The 19383-nt window shown below is 43.1% G+C and overlaps 1 long non-coding RNA gene across 1 annotated transcript; it reads left to right on the plus strand.

Moving 5' to 3' along the window:
* The first annotated feature begins 1607 nt into the window (after positions 1-1607).
* On the plus strand, positions 1608-4458 carry LOC125555683. The gene is made up of 3 exons (XR_007304811.1): positions 1608-2230; positions 3305-3364; positions 4153-4458. It is a non-coding gene; the product is annotated as an uncharacterized LOC125555683 (long non-coding RNA).
* Positions 4459-19383: the final 14925 nt, after the last annotated feature.

A 19383-nucleotide genomic window follows, 5' to 3' on the forward strand; every position in this document is an offset into this window, starting at 1 on the left:
TAGTATTTTAGAAAATTGTTTTGGTCCAATTTTGCAACAAATATATGGTAGGTCCTTCACAAAAAAACTCATTTCAGGCACTCGGAAAATGGAAAATGAATTTTCCGTGCAAAGAAAATGAAAACTCCCTTAGGCAACATTGTTTGGAATTCCAAGATGCACCCTTGTGCACAATATGAGATCATTTGAACAAACTATGCCATGAATGTGGCCATAAGATTGATCATTTGGCTTGAAAGCCATGAATCTTCACGCATGATACATCATTTCTGATAACACTTTTTTAAAATAATTTTCGTATTACAAGTTCATTATTTTTCCTGGAAGCTTGGTCACATATGATGACACAATGCGAAGGTTTTCCAATTTTTGAGTTTTTTTTGAAGTTTTTATGCCCGTTTCAAAATGCGGTCAAAACGGCGGGCTTGACCGTTCCTAGCTAATGGTTGAATCTTGGAAATTTTTTGATGTTTCTATGATTAAATAGATACTTATGTACCTAGAAATGATTTTTGGAAAAATAGATAGCAAACTATGAGGCAACTATAGTTCAAATTTGACCCGATTCCTACTGAATTGGCGGAAATTTGTCTTTTTCACTAGAGATGGATCAAAGCTTTTGACACCAAACCATTTTGTCAATTTTGCATTAAATATGGCCTAGTATTTTATAAAATTGATTTGGTCCAATTTTGCAACAAATATATGGTAGGTCCTTCACAAAAAAACTCATTTCGGGCACTCGGAAAATGGAAAATGAATTTTCCGTTCAAAGAAAATGAAAACTCCCTTAGGCAACATTGTTTGGAATTCCAAGATGCAATCTTGTGCGCAATATCAGATCATTTGAACAAACTATGCCATGAATGTGGCCATAAGATTGATCATTTGGCTTGAAAGCCATGAATCTTCACGCATGATGACTCAATGTGAAGGTTTTCCAATTTTTTGATTTTTTTGAATTTTTTATGCCTGTTTCAAAATGCGCTCAAAACGGCGGGCTTGAGTGTTCCTAGCTAATGGTTGAATCTTGGAATTTTTTTGATGTTTCTCTGATTAAATAGATACTTATGTACCTAGAAATGATTTTTGGAAAAAATAAATAGCAAACTATGAGTCATCTACAGTTCAAATTTGACCCGCTTCGTACTAAATCGGCGGAAATTTGTCTTTTTCACGAGAGGTAGATCGAAACTTTTAACACCCAACCATTTGGTTAATTGTGCAATATATATGGCCTATAATTTTATAAAAAATATTTGGTCCAAATTTGCAACAAATATTTGCTAGGTCCTTCATAAAAAACCCTCATATTGGACACTCAAAAATTAGGAAAATGGATTTTTTGTGCAAAGTAAATGAAAGCTCTATTTGGCAATATTATTTGTCAATCCAATATGCACACTTATACAAAATACGAGATCACTTTCACAAGCTATGCCTTTGTTATGTTTAGAAAAATCAGAGTGGATTGGATGGACCAATGAGATGTGAGAAACCGCCTTCACGCAGATCACCAAATTGGACTCAATCTGAGCCATCCATGGCGCACCCATCCAACTACAGAGGTTCTCCCGAGAAAAAAACCCTAACTCACCACCCAACCACTGGCCCACTCTCTCCCCCTCCCCTCGACCCCCCATATCCCACCTCCTCCTCGCTCTCTCTCGATCCCCTGCAGTTCCAGCCGCCGCTCGCCTCCATCCTCTCCCCAACCCCGGTCGGCCTCCACTCCACTCCACCGCAGGCGCCAACCCAACCACCGCTGCCCTCTTTGCCTCCTCTCCTAACACCCAAGAACAAGAGAGGGGGAGAGAGCCGATAGCCAGATCCACTCACCAAGTCCCTCTCCGTCGCCGCCATCTAGATCTAGGCCGGACGATTCCGGCGGCACGCAGCACACTCATGTGCTCACCTCGCGCCTCGCTCGATCCCGTAGTCCTCCTCCGTCTCCTCACCTAATGACTAATCTCCACCTCGGTTGGATCTCGGTCGCGTGGTTGGTGCAGGATCCGCGTCGGCTGGTGGCGACGGAAACACGTGGCGCACCGGGTGGACAACGACTCCGGCGTCCGGTGTCGGCAAGTCCAACGTCCTCTCCAGCTTCACCTGCAACGCATTCTACCTCGAGTCCAAGTCCACCATCGGTGTCGAGTTTGCCAGCTGGACCCTCCTCGTGAGTACTCACCACCATTGACAGGCCGGCATCCAGGTCGAGCACAGCATCCAGGTTCGTCATACCCCATCTCCCGCCTCTCGCCCCTTCTCATGTCAACTCATATGCGGTTGCTCGAATGTGTTGATTGGTTGGAGAAGGTTTCCCGTCGTGGATCTTCTCTGGTTTGGAATATTTAGTCTGTAATTTATGCGTGATTTGAGCTGTGATGGGATTACTTGGTTACCTTTCCGTGTAGGTCTAGTTGTTTTCAAGCGAGGATGCGGCAATTAGTGTTCGATCCGCGTGACCCTTCTGAATTGGTCAGGAACATCAACTGTTTGTAGTCCCTAATTTAAGCCTCCGACCTGTGATGTTTAGTCATTTCATTTTGTATTTTAGATCTGATATGCAATTGGAATCCTAGGATCGTACTTTTCAGGAGAAATGAATACAACTTCTGCACTAGTTTAGTTGCCACTTTTGTGTGAAATCTCAGATCTACTTAGGCCATTATCATGCTTTCCATTGTCAGTTTTGATGTGTTCTGAAATTATTATCTGCATCCAACTAAACACCTCATTGTTCCCTGCTGTAGCCTGATGGCCAGACGAACTATGTTTTGGCATAGTTTTGTTCACGTGTATAATAAGCATCCTGAATGCTCATTTCGCAATGTATTAATAACACTTCTAGTTTTGTTCACGTGTATTCAGATTAACACACTTGGTTATTAAACTACACAATGCTCATCATGTTGGCTACTTCTTGATGTTCTCCGCATAACTATAGGCTGCCATGTCTTTTCCACTTTTCTTTTCTCTTTCTGTAATGCTATCTTGAAGGTAACCCTATAGTTTGTTGGCTGTTGCAACCCAGCGGCGGCGCTTTCATTTTAACGCATGTACTAGTGTGCTAAAACTTGCAAAAGACACAAATCTTGAGCTTTCTTTATCGGCTTGTTGCTGCTGCTCCTTGTGTACAATGATTGATGTTACTCTAGTTAGTGTTGTAGAGGAAGAAAGAGGATGTATTTATATTACTTTCTTCTGCTGCTTATATATAAACATGTATGTATGTTTACTTTATTTCTTCTTTGTGTCTCCAATCCCCTCCTAATGAATATTTTTCTTCGATTTGGATTAGCAGGCTCGTCCATGGACTAGATTTTCAAGTATAGCCCCATCCATTGCGTCGACCTGGAGTCAGGTATGTACTCATCTTGTTGAACAAATGGGACAGATGCTTCATGGCCTAATGCTTGATGCTTGATGCATGTATCATATTTGTTCATTGGTAAATATGTAAATCATGGCTGGTCTGATGCTTCATGGCCTCATGTTTGCTTCAGTGGTAGCACATTCAGATGTATTAATTAATTTTATACATGTTCGCGAATTTGGACGACGATAACAAACTGTAATCACGAATACTTGTCTAAAAACTTGAACAACCATCTTGTTTAATTTGGTGATGTTCCTCCATGCTAAGAGCTAATCTTCTGCACTATTATTTAGTTTTCATCACCGGTTTTGATTTCGCTGAAATTATATTTTCTTTTGCATCCTTATAGTCTATTAGTTCTCATTCTAGCTCTAAATGTTGTTTGCGGCATCACCATCAAGTACGCCATCAAAGTAATTCACCACTCCACCATCAACTTTGCTTTGCTCTACATGCTCTCCTTAGTTTTGCTCTTTGCTGGAAAGCACAAAGAAAATTGAAGCTATATAGATGATTTGATCTGAAGAGGGTCAAAGAGAAAATGCCCACATGTTTACTGCCTTATTATGTTCTACTTGAGTTGACATTATTTATGTCCAAACCTAGGTTTATACTCTTTGCTTGTCGTCATCACTCATCAGTTGGGCTGTTTACTTAATGTATTTGTTGTCCGATTTGCTCCATCATATTTCCTGATGTACTTCTACATATATATGTTGGTTGTAATCTGCTTGAACGATCAATGTACTTGATATTCCATTCTGTTCTTGTAGGTGAATGGAGCTTGTGTTGTTGGTAGAACTTCGTTGATGACTTCTTCCTATGTTGAAGAGCATGTTCCGTGGTATCCAAGAGTAGATAGATTTACACTGGTAGAGCATTTTATTTATCGATCATAATGTTTGTGATTGTGTGGAATATTGTATGGTTATCTACGTGAAGTTTGAAGTTCCTAGGCATGCAATATTTGATGGTTAAACTGGTTGTTGTGATGTGAACCAGTGTATGGAGTCTCACATGTTTTGTCTGTACAGAATATATTGTAATAAACCTATTTTGGTTGTTATTTGAAGATTTTCATATTCTTATCTTCTTTCTATTTGATATATACTGCTTAAAAGTAATTTTGATCCACTCCCAGGAAAAAATCTGACAATTGGGACCCATCTAAAAACTGGAGATGACAAAAAAGCTGGAAATTAAAATGAAATGGACCTCAAAAGGTCATGCCCTATAAAATAAAAAGGCCAAATCGTTGGGCTAGGCCCATGTAGACAGAGAAAATTAACAGAAAAATATACAGTAAAAGGTTGTATTAATGGGCTCAGCCCATATAAACACCGAATTGGACCGGGCTAATTCTTATCCACGTCAGCTTGCCACGCTGGATCCTACGTGGCCTGGGGAGACTGCTAGTGACCAAAAATTTGGTCGAAGAACCAACGACCTTTTACATATCACATAGAAGGTCGATAATTTTAGTTTACGACCGCTAGCTTTTGACCATCTGTTTTTGGCCACAAAAAGGTCACAAATGAAAAACAATGACCTTTTAATGACCAATAGTGATGGTCGCAAGTTGACATATTTCTTATAGTGTCACGATCTAGCAGAGTGTCGAGGGAGAGCTTCGTCCGCACGATGGCGTGATGATGGTGATGATGATGCTACCGGAACAGGGCTTCGCCTAAGCACCGCTACGATATGACTGAGGTGGATTATAGTGCAGGGGGCACTGTACACAGCTAAGAGATCAATGATCAACTTGTGTGTCTATGGGGTGCCCCTTGGCCACGTATATAAAGGATGGAGGGAGGAGGAGGCCAGCCCTCATAGGGCGCGTCCAAAGTGTGTTGTCCTACTAGGACTCCCTAGTCCTAGTAGGATTCCACCTCCTACTTGGAATAGGAAAAAGGGAAGGGAGAAGGAGAAGGAAGGAAGGGGGCGCCCCTTTCCCTAGTCCAATTCGGACCGGTCCATGGGGAAGGGTGCGGCCACCCTTGAGGCCTTTCTCTCCTTTCCCATATGGCTCATTAAGGCCCAATATGAATTTACGTAACTCTCCGGTACTCCGAAAAATACCCGAATCACTCGGAACCTTTCCGATGTCCCAATATAGCCTTCCAATATATCGAACTTTACGTCTCGACCATTTCGAGACTCCTCGTCATGTCCTCGATCTCATCCGGACTCTGAACAAACTTCAGTCATCAAATCACATAACTCATAATACAAATCGTCATAGAACGTTGAGCATGCGGACCCTACGGGTTCGAGAACTATGTAGACATGACCGAGACACCTCTCCGGTCAATAAAAAATAGCGGAACCTGGATGCTCATATTGGGTCCTACATATTCTACGAAGATATTTATCAATCAAACCGCATAACAACATACGTTTTTCCCTCTGTCATCGGTATGTTACTTGCACGAGATTCGATCATCGGTATCTCAATACCTAGTTCAATCTCATCACCCGCAAGTCTCTTTACTCGTTCCGTAATGCATCATCCCGCAACTAACTCATTAGTCACAATACTTGCGAGGCCTAGAGTGATGTGCATTATCGAGACGGCCCAGAGATACCTCTCCGATACACAGAGTGACAAATCCTAATCTAGATCTATGCCAACTCAACAAACACCATCGGATACACCTGTAGATCATCTTTATAATCACCCAGTTACGTTGTGACGTTTGATAGCACACAAGGTGTTCCTCCGGTATTCGGGAGTTGCATAATCTCATAGTCGGAGGAACATGTATAAGTCATGAAGAAAGCAGTAGCAATAAAACTGAACGGTCATTATGCTAAGCTAACGGATGGGTCTTGTCCATCACATCATTCTATAATGATGTGATCCCTGTCATCAAATGACAACACATGTCCATGGCTAGGAAGCTTAACCATCTTTGATTAATGAGCTAGTCAAGTAGAGGCATACTAGGGACACTATGTTTGTCTATGTATTCACACATGTACTGAGTTTCCGGTTAATATAATTCTAGCATGAATAATAAACATTTATCATGATATAAGGAAATATAAATAACTACTTTATTATTGCCTCTAGGGCATATTTCCTTCAGTCTCCCACTTGCAGTAGAGTCAATAATCTAGTTCACATCGTCATGTGATTTAACACCAATAGTTCAGATCTTTATGTGATTAGTTCACGGCTCCATGTGACTAACACCCAAAGGGTTTACTATAGTCAATAATCTAGTTCACATCTCTATGTGATTAACACCCAAAGAGTGATCATGTTTTTCTTGTGAGAGAAATTTAGTCAACGAGTTTGCCACATTCAGAGCCGTATGTATTTTGCAAATTTTCTATGTCTACAATGCTTTGCACGGAGCTACTCTAGCTAATTGCTCCCACTTTCAATATGTATCTATATCGATACTTAGAGTCATCTAGATCGATGTCAAAGCTTGCATTGACGTAACTCTTTACGATGAACTCTTTCTCACCTCCATAACTGAGAAACATTTCCTTACTCGACTAAGGATATTTTTTACCGCTGTCCAGTGATCCACTCCTGGATTATTGTACCCTCTTGCCAAACTTATGGTGAAGTACACAATAGGTCTGGTACATAGCATAGCATACTTTATAGAACCTATGACTAAGGCATAGGGAATGAATTTTCATTCTCTTTCTATTTTCTGCTGTGGTCGGGTTTTGAGTCTTTACTCAACTTCACACCTTACAACACAGGTAAGAACTCCTTCTTTGACTTTTCCATTTCGAACTACTTCAAAATCTTGTCAAAGTATGTACTCATTGAAAATATATCAAGCGTCTTGATCTATCTCTATAGATCTTGATGCTCAATATGTAAGTAGCTTCATCGAGGTCTTTCATTGAAAAACTCTTTTCAAACACTCCTTTATGCTTTCCAGAAAATTCTACATTATTTCCGATCAACAATATGCCATTCACATATACATATCAGAAATGTTGTAGTGCTCCCACTCACTTTCTTGTAAATATAGGCTTCACCGCAAGTCTATATGAAACCATATGCTTTGATAACTTTATCAAAGTATATATTACAACTCTGAGATGCTTGCACCAGTCCATAGATGGATCGTTGGAGCTTGCACACTTTGTTAGCACCTTTAGGATTGACAAAACCTTCTTGTTGCATCATATACAACTCTTCTTTAAGAAATCCATTAGGGAATGCTGTTTTGACATCCATTTGCCAGATTTCATAAAATGTGGCAATTGCTAACATGATTCGGAGAGACTTAAGCATCGCTACGAGTGAAAAAATCTCATCGTAGTCAACATCTTGAACTTGTCAAAAACCTTTTGCGACAATTCGAGCTTTGTAGAAATTAACACTACTATCAGTGTCCGTCTTCCTCTTGAAAATCCATTTATTCTTAATGGCTCACCCATCAACGGGCAAGTCAATCAAAATCCATACTTTGTTCTAATACATGGATCTCATCTCACATTTCATGGCTTCAAGCCATTTCACATAATTTGTGATCATCATCACTTCCTCATAGTTCGTAGGTTCGTCATGGTCAAGTAACATGATTACCGTACCACTCTAGTGCGGAACGTATTCTGGTTGACCTAAGAGGTTCGGTAGTAACTTGATCTGAAGTTTCATGATCATCATCATTAACTTCCTCACTAATTGGTGTAGGAATCACTAGAACTGATTTCTGTGATGAACTACTTTCAAATTCGGGAGAAGCTACAATTACCTCATCAAGTTTTACATTCCTCCCAATCACTTCTTTCGAGAGAAACTTCTTCTCTAGAAAGGATCCATTCTTAGCAACGAATATCTTGCCTTTGGATCTGTGATAGAAGGTGTACCCAACAGTTTCCTTTGGGTATCCTATGAAGACGCATTTCTCCGATTTGGGTTCGAGCTTATCAAGTTGAAAGTTTTTCACATAAGCATCATAGCCCCAAACTTTAAGAAACGACATCTTAGGTTTCTTGCTAAACCACAGTTCATATGGTGTCGTCTCAATGGATTTAGATGGTGCCCTATTTAACATGAATGCAATTGTCTCTAATGCATAACCCCAAAACGATAATGATAAATCGGTAAGAGACATCATAGATTGCACCATATCTAATAAAGTACGGTTATGGCGTTCAGGCACACCATTTTGCTGTGATGTTCCAGGTGGCGTGAGTTGCGAAACTATTCCGCATTATTTCAAATGAACACCAAACTCGTAACTCAAATATTCTCCTCCACGAGTAGATCGCAGAAACTTTATTCTCTTGTTACGATGATTTTCCACTTCACTCTGAAATTCTTTGAACTTTTCAAATGTTTCAGACTTATGTTTCATCAAGTAGATATACCAATATCTGCTCAAATCATCTGTGAATATTAGAAAATAACGATACCCGCCGCGAGCCTCCACACTCATCGGATTGCATACATCAGTATGTATTATTTCCAATAAGTCAGTTGCTTGCTCCATTGTTCCAGAGAATGGAGTTTTAGTCATCTTGCCCAGGAGGCATGGTTCGCAAGCATCAAATGATTCATAATCAAGTGATTCCAAAAGCCCATCAGCATGAAGTTTCTTTATGAGCTTTACACCAATATGACCTAAACGGTAGTGCCACATATAAGTTGCACTATCATTATTAACTTTGCATCTTTTGGCTTCAATATTATGAATACGTGTATTACTATGATCGAGATTCAATAAACCATTCACCTTGGGTGTATGACCTCAGAAGGTTTTATTCATGTAAACGGAATAACAATTATCCTTGACTTAAATGAATAACCATATTGCAATAAACATGATCCAATCATATTATGCTCTACACAAACACCAAATAACATTTATTTTAGGTTCAACACTAATCCCGAAGGTAAAGGAGTGTGCGATGGTGATCTTATCAACTTGGAATCACTTCCAACTCACATCATCACCTCGCCCTTAACTAGTCTCTATTTATTTTCCAACTCTTGTTTCGAGTTACTACTATTAGCAACTGAACCAGTATCAAATACTGAGGGGTTTCTATAAACACTAGTAAAGTACACATCAATAACATGCATATCAAATATACCTTTGTTCACTTTACCATCCTTCTTATCCGCCAAGTATCTACGGCAGTTCCACTTCCAGTGACCATTTCATTTGTAGTAAAAGCACTCAGTTTCAGGATTGGGTCTAGCTTTGGGATTCTTCATGGGAGTGGCAACTTGCTTGCCTTTCTTCTTGAATTTCCCTTTCTTTCCCTTACCCTTTTACTTGAAATTAGTGGTCTTGTCAACCATCAACATTTGATGCTTTTCTTGATTTCTACCTTCGTCGATTTCAGCATCACGAAGAGCTTGGGAATCATTTTCGTCATCCCTTGCATATTATAGTTCATCACGAAGTTCCAGTAACTTGGTGACAGTGACTAGAGAACTCTGTCAATCACTATTTTATCTGGAAGATTAACTCCCAATTGATTCAAGTGACTGTAGTACACAAACAATCTAAGTACATGCTCACTGGTTGAGCTATTCTCCTCCATCTTGTATGCAAAGTACTTGTCAGAGGTCTCATACCTCTCGACTCAGGCATGAGTCTGAAATACCAATTTAACTCTTAGAACATCTTATATGCTTCGTGGCGTTCAAAACATTTTTGAAGTCCTGGTTCTAAGCCGTAAGCATGGTGCACTAAACTATCAAGTAGTTATCATACCGAGCTTGCCAAACGTTCATAATGTCTGCATCTGCTCCTATAATAGGTCTGTCCCCTAGCGGTGCATCAATGACATAATTCTTTTGTGCAGCAATGAGGACAATCCTCACATCACGGACCCGGTCCGCATCATTGCTACTATCATATTTCAACATAGTTTTTCTCTAGGAACATATCAAAACTAAAGGGGGAGCTACATCACAAGCTATTGATCTACAACATAGTTATGCAAATACTATCAGGACTAAGTTCATGATAAATTAAAGTTCCATTAATCATATTACATAAGAACTCCCACTTAGATAGACATCCCTCTAGTCATCTAAATGATCACGTGATCCAAATCAAGTAAACCATGTCTGATCATCAAGTGAGATGGAGTAGTTTTCAATGGTGAACATCACTATGTTGATCATATTTACTATATGATTCACGCTCGACCTGTCGGTCTCCAGTGTTCTGAGGCCATATATGCATATTCTAGGCTCGTCAAGTTTAACCCGAGTAATCTGCGTGTGCAAAACTGGCTTGCACCCGTTGTATGTGAACGTAGAGTTATCACACCCGATCATCACGTGGTGTCTCGGCATGACGAACTGTCACAATGGTGCATACTCAGGGAGAACACTTATACCTTGAAATTTAGTGAGAGATCATCTTATAATGCTACCGCCGAACTAAGAAAAATAAGATACATAAAGGATAAACATCACATGCAATCAAAATATGTGACATGATATGGCCATCATCATCTTGTGCCTTTCATGTCCATCTCCAAAACAACGTCATGATCTCTATCTTCACCGGCATGACACCATGATCTCCATCATCTTGATCTCTATCAACATGTCGTCACATGGTCATCTCGCCAACTATTGCTTTTGCAACTATTGCTATCGCATAGCGATAATGTAAAGCAATTATATGGCGCTTGCATCTTATGCAATAAAGAGACAACCATAAGGCTTCTGCCAGTTGCCGATAACTTTAACAAACATGATCATCTCATACAACAATTTATATCTGATCACGTCTTGACCATATCACATCACAACATGCCCTGTAAAAACAAGTGAGACGTCCTATACTTTGTTGTTGCAAGTTTTACGTGGCTGCTACGGGCTACGCATCAAAAACCACAACATAGTATAGTGATTGCTTTTTTATCTTCAGAAAGAACCCTATTCATTGAAACCGATTCAACTAAAGTTGGAAAAACACACACCCACTAGCCACTTGTGTGCGCAGCACGTCGGTAGAACCAGACTCACGTAAGTGTACGCGTAATATCGGTCTGAGCCGCTTCATCCAAAAATGCCGCTGAATCAAGAATCAACTAGTGACGGCGAGCAATATGTATATACCCACGCCCACAACTCCTTTGTGTTCTACTCGTGCATATAACATCTACGCATAGACCTAGCTCGGATGCCACTGTTGGGGAATGCAGCAATTTCAAAAATGTCCTACGCACACGCAAGATCATGGTGATGCCTAGCAACGAGAGGGGAAGAGTGTTGTCCACGTACCCTCGTATAACGTAAGCGGAAGCGTTATGACAATGCGGTTCATGTAGTCCTACGTCCTCATGATCGACCTATCCTAGTACCGAAAGTACGGCACCTCCACGATCTGCACACGTTCGGCTCGGTGATGTCCCATGAACTCACGATCCAGCAGAGTGTCGAGGGAGAGCTTCGTCAGCACGATGACGTGATGACGATGATGATGATGCTACCGGAGTAGGGCTTCGCCTAAGCACCGCTACGATATGACCAAGGTGGATTATAGTGGAGGGGAACACCGTGTTGGAAATATGCCCTAGAGGCAATAATAAAAGGATTATTATTATATTTCCTTGTTCATGATAATTGTCTTTTATTCATACTATAATTGTGTTATCCGGAAATCGTAATACATGTGTGAATACATAGACACCAACATGTCCCTAGTAAGCCTCTAGTTGACTAGCTCATTGATCAACAGATAGTCATGGTTTCCTGACTATGGACATTGGATGTCATTGATAACGAGATCACATCATTAGGAGAATGATGTGATGGACAAGACCCAATCCTAAACATAGCACAAGATCGTATAGTTCGTTTGCTAGAGTTTTTCCAATGTCAAGTATCTTTTCCTTAGACCATGAGATCGTGTAACTCCCGGATACCGTAGGAGTGCTTTGGGTGTACCAAACGTCACAACGTAACTGGGTGACTATAAAGGTATACTACGGGTATCTCCGAAAGTGTCTGTTGGGTTGACACAGATCAAGACTGGGATTTGTCACTCCGTATGACGGAGAGGTATCTCTGGGCCCACTCGGTAATGCATCATCATAATGAGCTCAAAGTGACCAAGTGTCTGGTCACGGGATCATGCATTACGGTACGAGTAAAGTGACTTGCCGGTAACGAGATTGAACGAGGTATTGGGATATCGACAATCGAATCTCGGGCAAGTAACATACCGATTGACAAAGGGAATTGAATACGGGGTTGCTTGAATCCTCAACATTGTGGTTCATCCGATGAGATCATCGAGGAGTATGTGGGAGCCAACATGGGTATCCAGATCCCGCTGTTGGTTATTGACCGGAGAGCCATCTCGGTCATGTCTACATGTCTCCCGAACCCGTAGGGTCTGCACACATAAGGTTCGGTGAAGCTAGGGTTGTAGAGATATGAATATGCAGGAACCCGAAAGTTGTTCGGAGTCCCGAATGAGATCCCGGACGTCACGAGGAGTTCCGGAATGGTCCGTAGGTGAAGAATTATATATAGGAAGTGCAGTTTCGGCCATCGGGAGAGTTTCGGGAGTCACCCGTATTGTACCGGGACCACCGGATGGGTCCCGGGGGTCCATCGGGTGGGACCACCCATCCCAGAGGGCCCCATGGGCCGAAGTGGGGAGGGGAACCAGACCATAGTGGGCTGGTGCGCCCCCCCTTGGCCCACCCCCTGCGCCTAGGGTTGGAAACTCTAGGGTGGGGGGGGGGCGCCCCACTTGCCTTGGGGGCCACTCCACCCTTGGCCGCCGCCCCCCCTAGGAGATCCCATCTCCTAGGGCCGGCGCCCCCCCTTGGGGAGCCTATATAAAGGGGGGGGGAGGGAGGGGCAGCCACACCCTTGACTCTTGGCACCTCCCTCTCCCCTGCTACACCTCTCCCTCTTGCAGAAGAATGGCGAAGCCCTGCTGCGGTGACTGCTGCATCCACCACCACGCCGTCGTGCTGGTGGATCTTCATCAACCTCTCCTCCCCCCTTGCTGGATCAGGAAGGAAGAGATGTCACGCTGACCGTACGTGTGTTGAACGCGGAGGTTCCGTCCGTTCGGCGCTAGGATCTCCGGTGATTTGGATCACGTCGAGTATGACTTCCTCATCCCCTTTCTTTGAACGCTTCCGCGCGTGATCTACAAAGGTATGTAGATGCAATCCGATCACTCGTTGCTAGATGAACTCATAGATGGATCTTGCCGAAACCGTAGGAAAATTTTTGTTTTCTGCAATGTTCCCCAACACACCGCACACGGCTAAGAGATCCATGATCAACTTGTGTGTCTCTGGCGTGCCCCCAGGCCATGTATATAAAGGATGGAGAGAGGAGGAGGCTGGCCCTCATAGGGCACGTCCAAAGTGTGGAGTCCTACTAGGACTCCCTAGTCCTAGTAGGATTCGACCTCCTACTTGGAATAGGAAAAAGGGAAGGGGGAAGGAGAAGGAAGGAAGGGGGCGCCCCTTGCCCTAGTCCAATTCGGACCAGTCCATGGGGAACCAGACATGTGGTGCGGAGTACATGGCAGCCTCAAAGGCAGCGCATGAAGCAATTTGGGTGAAGGAGTTCATCACCGACCTAGGAGTCATACCCAATGTGCCGGGGCCGATCAAACTATTCTGTGACAACACTGGGGCTATTGCACTTGCCAAGGAGCCCAGGTTTCACAAGAAGACCAGGCACATCAAGCGTCGCTTCAACTCCAATCGTGAAAATGTTCAAGATGGAGACACAGATATTTGTAAAGTACATACGGACCTGAATGTAGCAGATCCGTTGACTAAACCTCTCCCTAGAGCAAAACATGATCAACACCAGAATTCCATGGGTGTTCGATTCATCACAATGTCACTAGATTATTGACTCTAGTGCAAGTGGGAGACTGTTGGAAATATGCCCTAGAGGCAATAATCAAAAGGATTATTAATATATTTCCTTGTTCATGATAATTGTCTTTTATTCATGCTATAATTGTGTTATCCGGAAATCGTAATACATGTGTGAATACATAGACACCAACATATCCCTAGTAAGCCTCTAGTTGACTAGCTCGTTGATCAACAGATAGTCATGGTTTCCTGACTATGGACATTGGATGTCATTGATAACGAGATCACATCATTAGAAGAATGATGTGATGGACAAGACCCAATCCTAAACATAGCACAAGATCGTATAGTTCGTTCGCTAGAGTTTTTCCAATATCAAGTATCTTTTCCTTAGACCATGAGATCGTGTAACTCCAGGATACCCTAGGAGTGCTTTGGGTGTACCAAACGTCACAACGTAACTGGGTGACTATAAAGGTATACTACGGGTATCTCCGAAAGTGTCTGTTGGGTTGACACGGATCAAGACTGGGATTTGTCACTTCGTATGACGGAGAGGTATCTCTGGGCCCACTCGGTAATGCATCATCATAATGAGCTCAAAGTGACCAAGTGTCTGGTCACGGGATCATGCATTACGGTACGAGTAAAGTGACTTGCCGGTAACGAGATTGAACGAGGTATTGGGATACCGACGATCGAATCTCGGGCAAGTAACGTACCGATTGACAAAGGGAATTGAATACGGGGTTGCTTGAATCCTCGACATCGTGGTTCATCCGATGAGATCATCGAGGAGTATGTGGGAGCCAACATGGGTATCCAGATCCCGCTGTTGGTTATTGACCGGAGAGCCATCTCGGTCATGTCTACATGTCTCCCGAACCCATAGGGTCTACACACTTAAGGTTCATTGACGCTAGGGTTATAGAGATATGAATATGCAGTAACCCGTAAGTTGGTCGGAGTCCCGGATGAAATCCCGGACGTCAAGAGGAGTTCCGGAATGGTCCGGAGGTGAAGAATTATATATAGGAAGTGCCGTTTCGGCCATCGGGAGAGTTTCAGGAGTCACCGGTATTGTACCGGGACCACTAGATGGGTCCCGGGGGTCCATCGGGTGGGACCACCCATCCTGGAGGGCCCCATGGGCTGATGTGGGTAGGGGAATCAGCCAATAGTGGGCTGGTGCGCCCCCCTTGGCCCACCCCCTGCGCCTAGGGATGGAAACCTAGGGTGGGGGGGCACCCCACTTGCCTTGGGGGCCACTCAACCCTTGGCCACCGCCCCCCCTAGGAGATCCCATCTCCTAGGGCCGGCGCCCCCCTTGGGGAGCCTATATAAAGGGGGGGGAGGTAGGGGCAGCCTCACCCTTGACTCCTGGCGCCTCCCTCTCCCCTGCTACACCTCTCCCTCTCGCAGAAGAACGGCGAAGCCCTGCTGCAGTGACTGCTGCATCCACCACCACGCCGAAGTGCTGCTGGATCTTCATCAACCTCTTGTCCCCCCTTGCTGGATCAAGAAGGAGGAGACGTCATGCTGACCGTACGTGTGTTGAACGCGGAGGTGCCGTCCGTTCGGCGCTAGGATCTCCGGTGATTTGGATCATGTCGAGTACGACTTCCTCATCCCCGTTCTTTGAACGCTTCCGCGCGTGATCTACAAAGGTATGTAGATGCAATCCGATCACTCGTTGCTAGATGAACTCATAGATGGATCTTGGTGAAACCATAGGAAAATTTTTGTTTTCTGCAACGTTCCCCAACAGTGGTATCAGAGCTAGGTCTATGCGTAGTTCTCTTTGCACGAGTAGAACACAATTTGTTGTGGCCAAAATGTTGTCAACTTTCTTGCCGCTACTAGTCTTATTTTGCTTTAGCAGTATTGTGGGATGAAGCGGCCCGGACCAACCTTACACGTACGCTTACGTGAGGCCGGTTCCACCGACTGACATGCACTAGTTGCATAAGGTGGCTGGCAGGTGTCTGTCTCTCCCACTTTAGTTGGAGCGGATTCAATGAAAAGGGTCCTTATGAAGGGTAAATAGAAGTTGACAAATCACGTTGTGATTTTCATGTAGGTAAGAAAACGTTCTTGCTAGAACCCTATTGCAACCACATAAAACTTGCAACAACAATTAGAGGACGTCTAACTTGTTTTTGCAGCAAGTGTTTTGTGATGTGATATGGCCAAAGTTGTGATGAATGATGAATGATATATATGTGATGTATGAGATGTTCATGCTATTGTAATAGGAATCACGACTTGCATGTCGATGAGTATGACAACCGGCAGGAGCCATAGGAGTTGTCTTTATTTTTTGTATGACCTGCGTGTCGTTGAGAAACGCCATGTAAATTACTTTACTTTATTGCTAAACATGTTAGCCATAGTAGTAGAAGTAATAGTTGGCGAGCAACTTCATGGAGACACGATGATGGAGATCATGATGATGGAGATCCTGGTGTCATGCCGGTGACAAGATGATCATGGAGCCCCAAGATGGAGATCAAAGGAGCTATGTGATATTGGCCATATCATGTCACGATTATTATTTTATTGCATGTGATGTTTATCATGTTCTTGCATCTTGTTTACTTAGAGCGATGGTAGTAAATAAGATGATCCCTCATAATAATTTCAAGAAAGTGTTCCCCCTAACTGTGCGCTGATGCGACAGTTTGTTGTTTCGAAGCACCACGTGATGATCGGGTGTGATAGATTCCAACGTTCACATACAATGGGTGTAAGACAGATTTACACATGCAAACACTTAGGTTGACTTGACGAGCCTAGCATGTACAGACATGGCCTCGGAACACAAAAGACCGAAAGGTCGAGCATGAGTCGTATAGAAGATACGGTCAACATGAAGATGTTCACCGATGTTGACTAGTCCGTCTCACGTGATGATCGAACACGGCCTAGTTAACTTGGATCATGTTATACTTAGATGACTGGAGGGATGTCTATCTGAGTGGGAGTTCATTAAATAGATGAACTTAATTATTATGAACTTAGTCTAAAATATTTACAATATGTCTTGTAGATCAAATGGCCAACGTTGTCCTCAACTTCAACGCGTTCCTAGACAAAACCAAGCTGTAAGACGATGGCAGCAATTATACGGACTGGGTCCGGAACCTGAGGATCATCCTCATAGCTGCAAAGAAAGATTATGTCCTAGAAGCACCGCTAGGTGAGGCACCTGTTCTCCCTGCGGAACAAGATGTTATGAACGCTTGGCAGACACGTGCTGATGATTACTCCCTCGTTGAGTGCGGCATGCTTTACAGCTTAGAACCGGGGCTCCTAAAGCGTTTTGAGAGACACGGAGCATATGAGATGTTCGAAGAGCTGAAAATGGTTTTTCAAGCTCATGCCCGGGTCGAGAGATATGAAGTCTCCGACAAGTTCTTCAGCTGTAAGATGGAGGAAAATAGTTCTGTCAGTGAGCACATACTCACTATGTCAGGGTTACATAACCGCTTGACTCAGCTGGGAGTTAATCTCCCGGATGACGCGGTCATTGATAGAATCCTTCAGTCGCTTCCACCGAGCTACAAGAGCTTTGTGATGAACTTCAATATGCAGGGGATGGAAAAGACCATTCCTGAAGTATTTGCAATGCTGAAATCAGCAGAGGTAGAAGTCAAAAAGGAACATCAAGTGTTGATGGTGAATAAAACCACTAAGTTCAAGAAAGGCAAGGGTAAGAAGAACTTCAAGAAGGACGGCAAGGGAGTTGCCGCGCCCGGAAAGCAAGCTGTCAGGAAGAAGCCAAAGAATGGACCCAAGCCCGAGACTGAGTGCTTTTATTGCAAGGAAAGTGGTCACTGGAAGCGGAACTGCCCCAAATACTTAGCGGACAAGAAGGCCCGCAAAACGAAAGGTATATGTGATATACATGTAATTGATGTGTACCATACCAGTACTCGTAGTACCTCCTGGGTATTTGATACCGGTGCAGTTGCTCACATTTTTAACTCAAAGCAGGAGCTACGGAATAAGAGGAGACTGGCGAAGGACGAAGTGACGATGCACGTTGGGAATGGTTCCAAGGTCGATGTGATCGCCGTCGGCACGCTACCTCTACATTTACCTACGGGATTAGTTTTAAACCTCAATAATTGTTATATAGTGCCAGTTTTGAGCATGAACATTGTATCAGGATCTCGTTTAATTTGAGATGGCTACTCATTTAAATCCGAGAATAATGGTTGTTCTATTTATATGAGAGATATGTTTTATGGTCATGCTCCGATGGTGAATGGTTTATTCTTAATGAATCTCGAGCGTAATGCTACACATATTCATAGTGTGAATACCAAAAGATGTAAGGTTGATAATGATAGTCCCACATACTTGTGGCACTGCCGCCTTGGTCACATAGGTGTCAAACGCATGAAGAAGCTCCATGCAGATGGACTTTTAGAGTCTCTTGATTACGAATCATTTGACACGTGCGAACCATGCCTCATGGGTAAAATGACCAAGACTCCGTTCTCAGGAACAATGGAGCGAGCAACCAACTTATTGGAAATCATACGTACTGATGTGTGCGGTCCAATGAGTGTTGAGGCTCGCGGTGGCTATCGTTATGTTCTCACCCTCACTGATGACTTGAGTAGATATGGGTATGTCTACTTAATGAAACACAAGTCTGAGACCTTTGAAAGGTTCAAGGAATTTCAGAGTGAGGTTGAGAATCAACGTGACAGGAAAATCAAGTTCTTGTGATCAGATCGTGGGGGAGAATACTTGAGTCACGAATTGGCACACACTTAAGAAAATGTGGAATAGTTTCACAACTCACGCCGCCTGGAACACCTCAGCGTAATGGTGTGTCCGAACGTCGTAATCGCACTCTATTAGATATGGTGCGATCTATGATGCCTCTTACCGATTTACGGCTATCATTTTGGGGCTATGCTTTAGAGACTGCCACATTCACTTTAAATAGGTCTCCGTCGAAATCCGTTGAGATGACACCGTATGAATTATGGTTTGGGAAGAAACCTAAGCTGTCATTTCTAAAAGTTTGGGGATGCGATGCTTATGTCAAGAAACTTCAACCTGAAAAGCTCGAACCCAAGTCGGAAAAATGCGTCTTCATAGGATACCCTATAGAAACTATTGGGTATACCTTCTACCTCAGATCCGAAGGCAAGATCTTTGTTGCCAAGAAT

The sequence above is a fragment of the Triticum urartu genome, chromosome 5 (assembly GCF_003073215.2).
Source record: "Triticum urartu cultivar G1812 chromosome 5, Tu2.1, whole genome shotgun sequence".
Classification (NCBI taxonomy): domain Eukaryota; kingdom Viridiplantae; phylum Streptophyta; class Magnoliopsida; order Poales; family Poaceae; genus Triticum; species Triticum urartu.